Here is a 9,918-nt window from a genome sequence, read left to right as displayed (position 1 = left end):
GGAGAGGAAGTGGAATCTCTTTAGGATCTACTCCAGCCAGCATCATTTAGAAATTCAATTGGTTAATCTCAATCGGTAAAGAAAGATAGGTGTACTTGATGTCTGTCCCGCCCAAGAAAGAGACCCAAGTCCTAGGAGACCCGCTAAATGGTGATTGAACATGTGGATTCTACATCTTGGGGAACCAAGCCCATTAGCAGCCTTGTGATAACCAACCGGCAAAAAGCATTAAGGCTGAACTAATGCACTGCGGTACAATAATGAACTAGTTATTCCGGATGCTTGCCACATCTGACCACAGAGAGAGGTTATTTCTATTCCTCGAAACAAACCCCACGCCTACCTACATACATCACCATGTCAATATTTCAATGTGAGTAGGATCGCCTAGCCATTATAATTGGAAAAACGAGCACCGTGGAAATACATCCCAACTAACTCAGCCAAAGAAAGAAAGAAAGATGATGGAGAGTTGGCCGAAATGCGCACTAAAGACTTTTTTCGAGAGATCCTCCTCCAAATCACTAGTATGGCTATCGAAATCGTGAGCATCAGCATGAAGGAAGGTTCCAAATCAATCCAAGTGGTGGTAGTTAGTATCCCCTTAGCTATTGTTCTAGAGAACTAAATGCCCCGGCTGGCCCATTCCTCGAAAGAAGGGTTGACGCCCTATCTCTACCCCACCCCAATTTTGACTGATGGTTACGGCGAACGAATAATCACACTCATGCTCATGGAGTCCTCCTCTTTCCGTACAACACATACAAAGAGCCAGCCCCCAGTTAAGTAATTAGTGAACCTATGAGAGATTTTGATACTGAGTTTCTTTCTCTGCTCTGCTATCTCCCATTTTAGTTTGAGTTATTCACTAGAGCCCAATTATGATCTGGAAGTGTATCCGGCCGGGACAAGTGTTCGTATCTATTATGCCATAGTCAAGAGGCGCTCAACGGACCTTGTTGAATCTTATCAACCCTTTATAGATAGAATTAGCTTTTTCTCAAATGGATTCTCTAATCTATCTCTGTATCGTTTACTACCCTTATACCAAAGGAAATTGAACGATCTTGCTTGCTTTGCTTGGTTCTTCCCTGCCTGAGAAATTCTCCCTTTTAGTTGATTTGACTGATGGATGCGGATTATAACAACTATATTCATTGCTAACTAATACTACTATATAAATATAATGGAATAGCTATGAAAGAAAGAGAGAGTTTTCTTATTTGAAACGCCTTGTGATCTTCAACCCATTATTTAGTGCTTCAATAGAATTACCGGGAGTCAGTACTATAGTATAGCTTGTTTCCAATACTCAGCTGATTGAACCAAGCCTCTGCAATTTCCGAATCTCCCTGTCGAATGGATTCTCTAATCTATCTCTGAATACGCTTTATTTATTTATTTCAATTCATAAGATGGAGATATCCCACCCACCGAAGTAAAGAACCGTTTCCCTCTACTAGCTCATATCGGGCTAAACCAAAGAACAGTGTGACGAGTGAGTTCGAAGTGTTCGAATTCAAATTGGGAATATGTGCTACATATATACGATATATTTAACCGCATTTTTGTTTTATTTACGAATTAAACAAAAAGAGAGAATCTGAAATATTTAAATAACATTTAAATATTTTAATCAATTATGTGTCAGAATTGATTGAGATTAACATTTGAATTAATATTAAATATTAATTAAATAGTTTAATTAATCATTAAATGTTACTTTAATTTGAAATTAATTGTTGAATTAAAATAAAGAAAGTCAAAATGTTGACTTCATTTAATGGAAAAGTACATGTTAGTGGAATTTTGAGGTGTCAAAATTTGGTTTAACCAAACTTGCATGCTTGCCAAATAAACCCCACAAGTTTGAGTGGAATTTTAACACCATCAACTATAAACTCGATCCTGAGCGTAGGTTAACCTAGTAGCTAACCGGCACACAGGGGATCGCTGCCCCCAAACTTTGAAGACTTTATGGTCCCGTGGGAGAGTTGTCAGGTAACCCCCTTGGATAATGCTCAAATTGTTGTTCAGATTCAGATCCAGCTATACTGTCTTGCAACTTATGAGTTCCCGCCTCAACCTAGAACATGGATCATCCACTACATAAGCAAGACAAGCCACTTGAGTAGTAGAAAAGAAGAACGAAAAAATCGCACAGACCCTTATGTGTATGCTTCAGTTTAGAGTCCTACTCGAAAGTTGGGGTACCCAGTTGCTTAGAGAGCATTGAAACCTAAGCTCAAACTTCCTAGAGCAAAGAGTAAAGCCCGTGATACTTACTAAGTTAAGGATGCATTGAGAGCCTACAAGTAGGTTGGTTATTGAGTATTATTATACTCACCCCTTTCTCTTTTCTTTTCCAGGTGTTTACAGGCTGTTGCTCGAGGGGAATGAGCGTTCACGAGTTGTGTGGTCATAGTGGGGGGTTGTTCTAGAGTGCTAGCCCGTTTTTACATTTTTTAGGCTTTTATATTTTTGTTTTATAATGGATTCCTCGTACGAAACTTCGTCTTGTAATTAGACTTAATTTTTTATTTAATTTTGGTGTTCACTTTTCTTTTAATTTAAATTTTAGTGGATTTTATTATTTTATTATTTTTTTAATTATTTTCGCTTTCGTCTTTTTAGTCTGTATTCGAGTCTCACATGCTAGAGCTCTCACTTTGCATGCAAGAGGTACCATAGGTATGATTATCTACTTAGTAAGTAGCCTACCACACTCTTTTTTTTCCTTGTTCTTGTTGTAAGTACTTACGTGGACTTTGGTCCTTGAATTCTGAGATGTCAATCTTAGTTCTGATTTAAGGGTCTAAGTACTATTTTTCTTAGTTTGTAAGTGTACTTAGACGGACTTTGGTCCATGGATTCTAAGATCTCAACCTTTTTTTTCCTTGGTGCATGCAAGAGGAACAAGGTTCAATTCTTTTCTGATCTAAGGGTCTGGGTACTTTTTTTTTCTGCTTCTTATCTACAAAACTTGGATCTTGATCCTTGTTCAGTCCTTGATCGTTGTCTTGTTCTCCAAGACACTCCCCTAGTATTTATGGCACTAGTCATGAACCTGACATCCTGTGTGTCATGAACCTGACATCCTGTGTGTCATGAACCTGACATCTTGTGTCCAAGGCTTCATACGTTCAAAGCGATAGTGTTAACCTACGTCCAAGATTTCATACATTTCGAGTAACAAAGTTTGAACCTAGGTCATGGGTTCATGCATTCCAAGCGACATAGTCTGTACTTGAATCTAGGTTTAATAAAAAGTTCCATAGTATTTGGAGGTCCTCTAGAACATGAACCAAAGTTAAATTTACTTATGTGCATTACGGTTCTTGGTGTTTTTCTTTCACATTCCTTTAATTCATACTTAGCTTAAGGTTTATACAAAGATCCAAGCAATTTCTACAAGTACTTATTAAGAAGAGTCCAAAATCGCTACTTACCTCGTCATGGACGTTTAAGACATTTATTTTATAAAGGGGGTGTAGCTCATATGGTAGAGCGCTCGCTTCGCATGCGAGAGGCACAGGGTTCAGTTCCCTGCACCTCCATTGTGTGTTTGTTTCGAAATCTTAGGTTCTCCTTCTTCAGAGCTTCTTACCTCATCATGAAGTTCGAAAGTTTATTCTATAAAGGGGGTGTAGCTCATATGGTAGAGTGCTCGAGAGGCACGAGGTTCAGTTCCTTGTAAGTTCCTTATTTGTTTTCAGATTCTTGTCTATTCTTGCCTATCACACTATTTCTTTCTTATTGTAAGTACTTAAGACTCTTTATCATGATATATCTTTAGAACTTTGATCCTTGGATTATGACTCAACCATAATTCGGGTCTTAAGGGTTTTGGTACTATTGTTCTGGGTTCTTATCTTCAGAATTTGGATCTTGATCCTTTTTCTAGTCCTTGATTGTGTTCTTGTTCGTCAAGACACTCTCCCTAGTATTTATGATACTAGTCATGAATCTGACATCCTGTGTTCAAGGCTTCATACGTCCAAAGAGACATAGTGTTAACCTAAGTCCAAGGCTTCATATATTTCAAGTGACACAGTTTGAACCTATGCCATGCGTTCATGCGTTCAAAGCAGCGTTGTCTGAACTCGAATCTAAGTTTAATAAAAAGTTCCATAGCATTTGGAGGTCATCTTGAGTATGAACCAAAGATAAATTTCCTTATGTGCATTATGATTATTTTACACCGTTACTTGGTTTAGCTAATTAACCTTATCCAATGACTACCCAATTTCATATAAACTCTTAACATGTCATATTATGCTCATATTAAAAATTCATAGGCAGCGGAGTTCATTTAGTAAGTTATTTTAATGTTACTTAAATCACGAGAAATTTGATCGGTTCGGAGCCTTAACTCACGGTTCTTGGTGTTTTTCTTTCACATTTCTTTAATTCATACTTGGTTTAAGGTTTATACAAGGATCCAAGCAATTTCTACCAGTACTTCTTAAGAAGAGTTCTAAATGGGTACTTACCTCATCATGGACGTTCGAGACCTTTATACTATAAAGGGGGTGTAGTTCATATGGTAGAGTTCTCGTTCCGCATGCAAGAGGCACACGGTTCACCTCCTCCATTGTGTTTGTTTTGAAATCGTAGGTTCAAATCCTTGGAATGGTAAGGATCTCCAAGACACTCCCTCTAATATTAAGCTAGATCATGAACCAAAGGACCAAATACTGTGGAGATACTCCCTCTAATATTAAGCTAGATCATGAACCAAAGGACCAAATACTAATTAACCTTATCCAACGAGCACCGAATTTCATATAAACTCATGAGCAATTTAATCAGTTCAGAGCTTTAACTCACGATTCTTGGTATTTTTCTTTCCTTTAATTCATACTTGGTTTAAGGTTTATACAAAGATACATACAATTTCTACCAGCATTGATTATGAAGAGTCCAAAATGACTACTTATCTCATCGTGGACGTTCATTTCTATAAAAGGAGTGTAGCTCATATGGTAGAGCACTCGCTTTGCATGTGAGAGGCACATGGTTCAATTCCCTGCACCCCCCTCTATTGTGTGTTTGTTTTGAAATCTTAGGTTTAAATCCTTGGAATTGTAAGGATCTCCAAGACACTCCTCTAATATTAAGCTAGATCATGAACCAAAGGACTTCATGAGCAATTTGATCGGTTCGGAGCAGCGTTCATGGTTATACTTGCAATTTCTACAAGCATTGATTATGAAGAGTCCAAAATGGCTACTTACCTCGTCATGGACGTTCAAGACCTTTATTTTATAAAGGGGGTGTAGCGCTTCGCATGCGAGAGGCACAGGGTTCAATTCCCTCCACCTCCATTGTTGTGTTTGTTTTGATAACTCACGGTTCTTGGTGTTTTTCTTTCCTTTAATTCATACTTGGTTTAAGGTTTACAAGCATTGATTATGAAGAGTCCAAAATGGCTACTTACCTCTTCCATTTTTTCTTTCCTTTAATTCATACTTGGTTTAAGGTTTACAAGCATTGATTATGAAGAGTCCAAAATGGCTACTTACCTCGTCATGGACGTTCGAGATCTTTATTCTATAAAGGGGGTCTAGCTCATATGGTAGAGCGCTCGCTTCGCATGCGAGAGGCACAAGTTTCAATCTTAGGTTCAAATCCTTGGAATTGTGTAAGGATTGGATGACTTGATGACTCTAAACTATAGAAAAAAAGATGCTTGGATATTGATCCTTGTTCTGGGTTCCTTGATCGTTGTCTTGTACTCCAAGACACTCCCTCTAATATTAAGCTAGATCATGAACCAAAGGACTTCATGAGCAATTTGATCGGTTCGGAGCATTCATGGTTATACTTGCAATTTCTACGCTCATATGGTAGAGCGCTTCGCATGCGAGAGGCACATGGTTCAATTCCCTGCACCTCCATTGTTGTGATTATGAAGAGTCCAAAATAGCTGCTTACCTCGTCATGGACGTTCAAGATCTTTATTTTTTCTTTCCTTTAATTCATACTTGGTTTAAGGTTTACAAGCATTGATTATGAAGAGTCCAAAATGACTACTTACCTCATCATGGACGTTCGAGACATTTATTCTATAAAGGGGGTGTAGCTCATATGGTAGAGTGCTCGCTTCGCATGCGAGAGGCACAGGGTTCAATTCCCTGCACCTCCATTGTTGTGTTTGTTTTGATAACTCACGGATCTTGGTGTTTTTCTTTCCTTTAATTCATACTTGGTTTAAGGTTTACAAGCATTGATTATGAAGAGTCCAAAATGGCTACTTACCTCGTCATGGACGAGATCTTTATTCTATAAAGGGGGTGTAGCTCATATGGTAGAGCGCTCGCTTCGCATGGCACAAGTTTCAATCTTAGGTTCAAATCCGTGTAATTGTGTAAGGATTGGGTGACTTGATGACTTTAAACTATAGAAAAAAAGATGCTTGGATATTGATCCTTGTTCTGGGTTCCTTGATCGTTGTCTTGTTCTCCAAGAAACTCCCTCTAATATTTACGATGCTAGTAATGAACCTAACATCCTGTGTTCAAGGCTTCATACGTATGCATTACAAGAAAATATTCAAGAATTTGATCGGTTCAGAGCTTTCACTCACAGTTCTTGGTATTTTTATTCCTTTAATACATACTTGGTTTAAGGTTTATATAAAGAGCCAAGCAATTTCTACAAGTATTTCTTAAGAAGAGTGCAAGATGGCTACTTACCTCGTTATGGACGTTCGGGACATTTGTTTTATAAAGGGGATGTAGCTCATATGGTTGAGCGCTCTCTTTGAATGAAGAAGCACATTGTTCAATTTCATGCAACTCCATTTTGTTTGTTTTGAAATCTTAGGTTCAAATACTTATATTATTGTAACGATCAGATGATTCGATAAGATGGGTAAATTTTATACTTTTATAATTTACAATACATTTNGATCAAATGACTCGATAAGATGGGTAAATTTTATACTTTTATAATTTACAATACATTTATTTTATAGATTCATATGTAATTAAAACATGAAATTAATAAATGAGTATAAAGTTTCTAGCCTATAACAGTATTTTTTTTCTTGTTCATTTCTTTTCTTGTTCATGTTGTAATTACTTGGACTCTTTAGTTCTTGTTCATGTTGTAATGACTTGGACTCTTTAGTTCTTATCTTTAATTGTGAGTTCTTATCATGATCTATCTTTAAGACTTTGATCCTTAAATTTTGAGGTCTCAACCTTAGTTTCGATCCAAGGGGCTTGGTACTATTGTTCTGGGTTCTTTTCTTAAGAACTTGGATCTTAATCCTTGTTCTAGTATTTGATCGTTGTATTGTTCTTCAAGAAACTCCCCCTAGTATTTATAGTACTAGTCATGAACTTGACATTCTGTCTCCAATGCTTCATACGTTCTAAGCGACACAGTCTGAACTTGCGTCCAAGGCTTCATACATTTCAACCGACACAGTCTGAACCTATGCCATGACTTCATGTGTTACAAGCGATGTAGTCTAAACTCGTATCTAGGTTTAATAAAAGTTTCATAGCATTAGGCAGTCATCTAGATCATGAACCAATGGTAAATTTCCTTAGGTGCATTATGTTCATTCTACATCGTTACTTGGTTTAGCTAATTAACCTTATCCAACAACTACCAAATTTCATATAAACTATTAACATGTCGTATTATGCTCAGTATTAAAAATTCATATGCAGCGCAGTTCATTTAGTATTTTATTTTAACGTTACTTAAATCTTGAGAAATTTGATCGGTTCTTGGTGTTTTTCTTTCACATTCCCTTAATTCATATTTGGTTTAAGGTTTATACAAAAATCCAAGCAAATTCTAAAAATACTTCATAAGAAGACTCCAAAATGGTTTCTTACCTCACCATGAACGTTCGGGACCTTTATCTTATTAAGGGGGTGTAGCTCATATGGTAGAGTGTTTGCTTCTCATGCAAAAGGCACGGGATTCAATTCCCTGCACCTCTATTGTTATTTGTTTTAAGATTCTTATCTTTAAAACTTGGATCTTGATCCTTGTTCTAGTCCTTGATTGTTGCTTCGTTCTCCAGGACACTCCTCCTAGTATTTATGGTACAATTCATGAACCTGACATCCTTTGTTAAAGGCTTCATACGTTCAAAGCGACGTACTGTTAACATACGTTCAAAGCGACGTACTGTTAACATACGTCAAAGGCTTCATAAATTAAAAGTGACACAATTTGAACCTATGCCATGGGTTCATACGTTGAAAAGGGACGTAGTCTGAACTCGAATCTAGGTTTAATAAAAAGTTTCATAACATTTGGAGGTCATATAGATCATGAACCAAAGTTAAATTTCCTTATGTGCATTATGGTCATTTTACACCGTTACTTGGTTTAGCTAATTAACCTTATCTAATGATTACCAAATTTCATATAAACTCTTAACATGTCATATTATTCTCAGTATTAAAAATTCATAGGGAGTCGAGTTCATTTAGTGCGTTATATTAATGTTACTTAAATCGCAATCAATTTAATCGGTTCAAAGCCTTAATTCACGGCTCTTGGTGTTTTTCTTTCATATTTCTTTAATTCATACTTAGTTTAAGGTTTATACAAAAATCCAAGCAAATTCTAAAAGTAATTCTTAAAAAGAGTCCAAAATTTTTTTTACCTCATTATGAACGTTCGAGACCTTTATTCTATAAAGTGGGTGTAGCTCATATAGTAGAGCGCTCGCTTTACATGTGAGAGGCACGGGGTTCAATTTCCTGCACCTCCATTCTTATTATTTTTTTAAAATTCTAGCCTATGGAACTTGAATCTAGATCCTTTTTCTAGTGATTGTTGTCTTATTCTCCAAGACACTCCTATTTATGGTATTAGTCATGAACCTGAGATCTTGTATTCAAGGCTTCATACATTTCAATTCATATCTAGGTTTAATGCAAGGTTTCTTAGCATTTGGCAATCATAAAGATCATGAACCAATGGTAAATTTTAAATTTCCTTAGGTGCATTATGTTCATTTTACACCGTTACTTGGTTTAGCTAATTAACCATATCCAATGACCACCAAATTTTTCATATAAAATCGTAACATATCATATTATGTTCAGTATTAAAAATTCATACGCAGTAGAGTTCATTTAGTGGGCTATTTTAACATTAATTAAATCCCGAGAAATTTGATAGATTCGGAGCCTTAAATCACGGTTCTAGGTGTTTTTCTTTCACATTCCTTTAATTCATACTTGGATTAAGGTTTATACAAAAATCCAAGCAAATTCTATAAGTACTTCTTAAGAAGAGTCCAAAATGGCTTCTTACCTCATCATGAACGTTCGAGACCTTTATTCTATAAAAGGGGTCTAGCNCCTCATCATGAACGTTCGAGACCTTTATTCTATAAAGGGGGTCTAGCTCATATGGTAGAATGCTCGCTTTGCACATGGGTTTGTTTTTAATGAGAAATAAAACACAAGAATTTAAAACACAACTTTCAATACATTTATTTTATCCATACATAAGTAATTAACAAATGGAATAAGTACAAAGATTCTAGTCTATTACACAATTTCTTTCTTTTTTCTTGTTCTTACTACCATACATTCTTGACCGCTAGGCGTCATGATCTAGACACGCTCATGATCNAATTTAAAACACAACTTTCAATACATTTATTTTATCCATACACAAGTAATTAACAAATGGAATGAGTACAAAAATTCGAGAATATTACACAATTTCTTTCTTTTTTCTTGTTCTTACTGCCATACATTCTTGATCGCGTGGCGTCATGATCTAGACACGCTCATGACCAGCTTTAAGAGAAATTAAGTCCTAGATATATTTTTCGCCCCGGCTTATTGGCCTCATCGGACCTTTGCGAGGTTTGTCTTCGCCAATCGAACATCGGTTGTGCATAATCCAAGCTCGTTCGATCACACACGC

The 9,918-nt window shown here is 36.5% G+C and overlaps 1 non-coding gene across 1 annotated transcript; it reads left to right on the top strand.

Moving 5' to 3' along the window:
• Window positions 1-6,075: 6,075 nt before the first annotated feature.
• Window positions 6,076-6,148, top strand: TRNAA-CGC. The gene has a single exon. It is a non-coding gene; the product is annotated as a tRNA-Ala (tRNA).
• The last annotated feature ends 3,770 nt before the right edge of the window (window positions 6,149-9,918 follow it).

Source organism: Cucurbita pepo, chromosome LG06 (assembly GCF_002806865.2).
Source record: "Cucurbita pepo subsp. pepo cultivar mu-cu-16 chromosome LG06, ASM280686v2, whole genome shotgun sequence".
Taxonomy (NCBI): Eukaryota; Viridiplantae; Streptophyta; class Magnoliopsida; order Cucurbitales; family Cucurbitaceae; genus Cucurbita; species Cucurbita pepo.
This window is presented reverse-complemented; position numbering and strand designations above follow the sequence as displayed.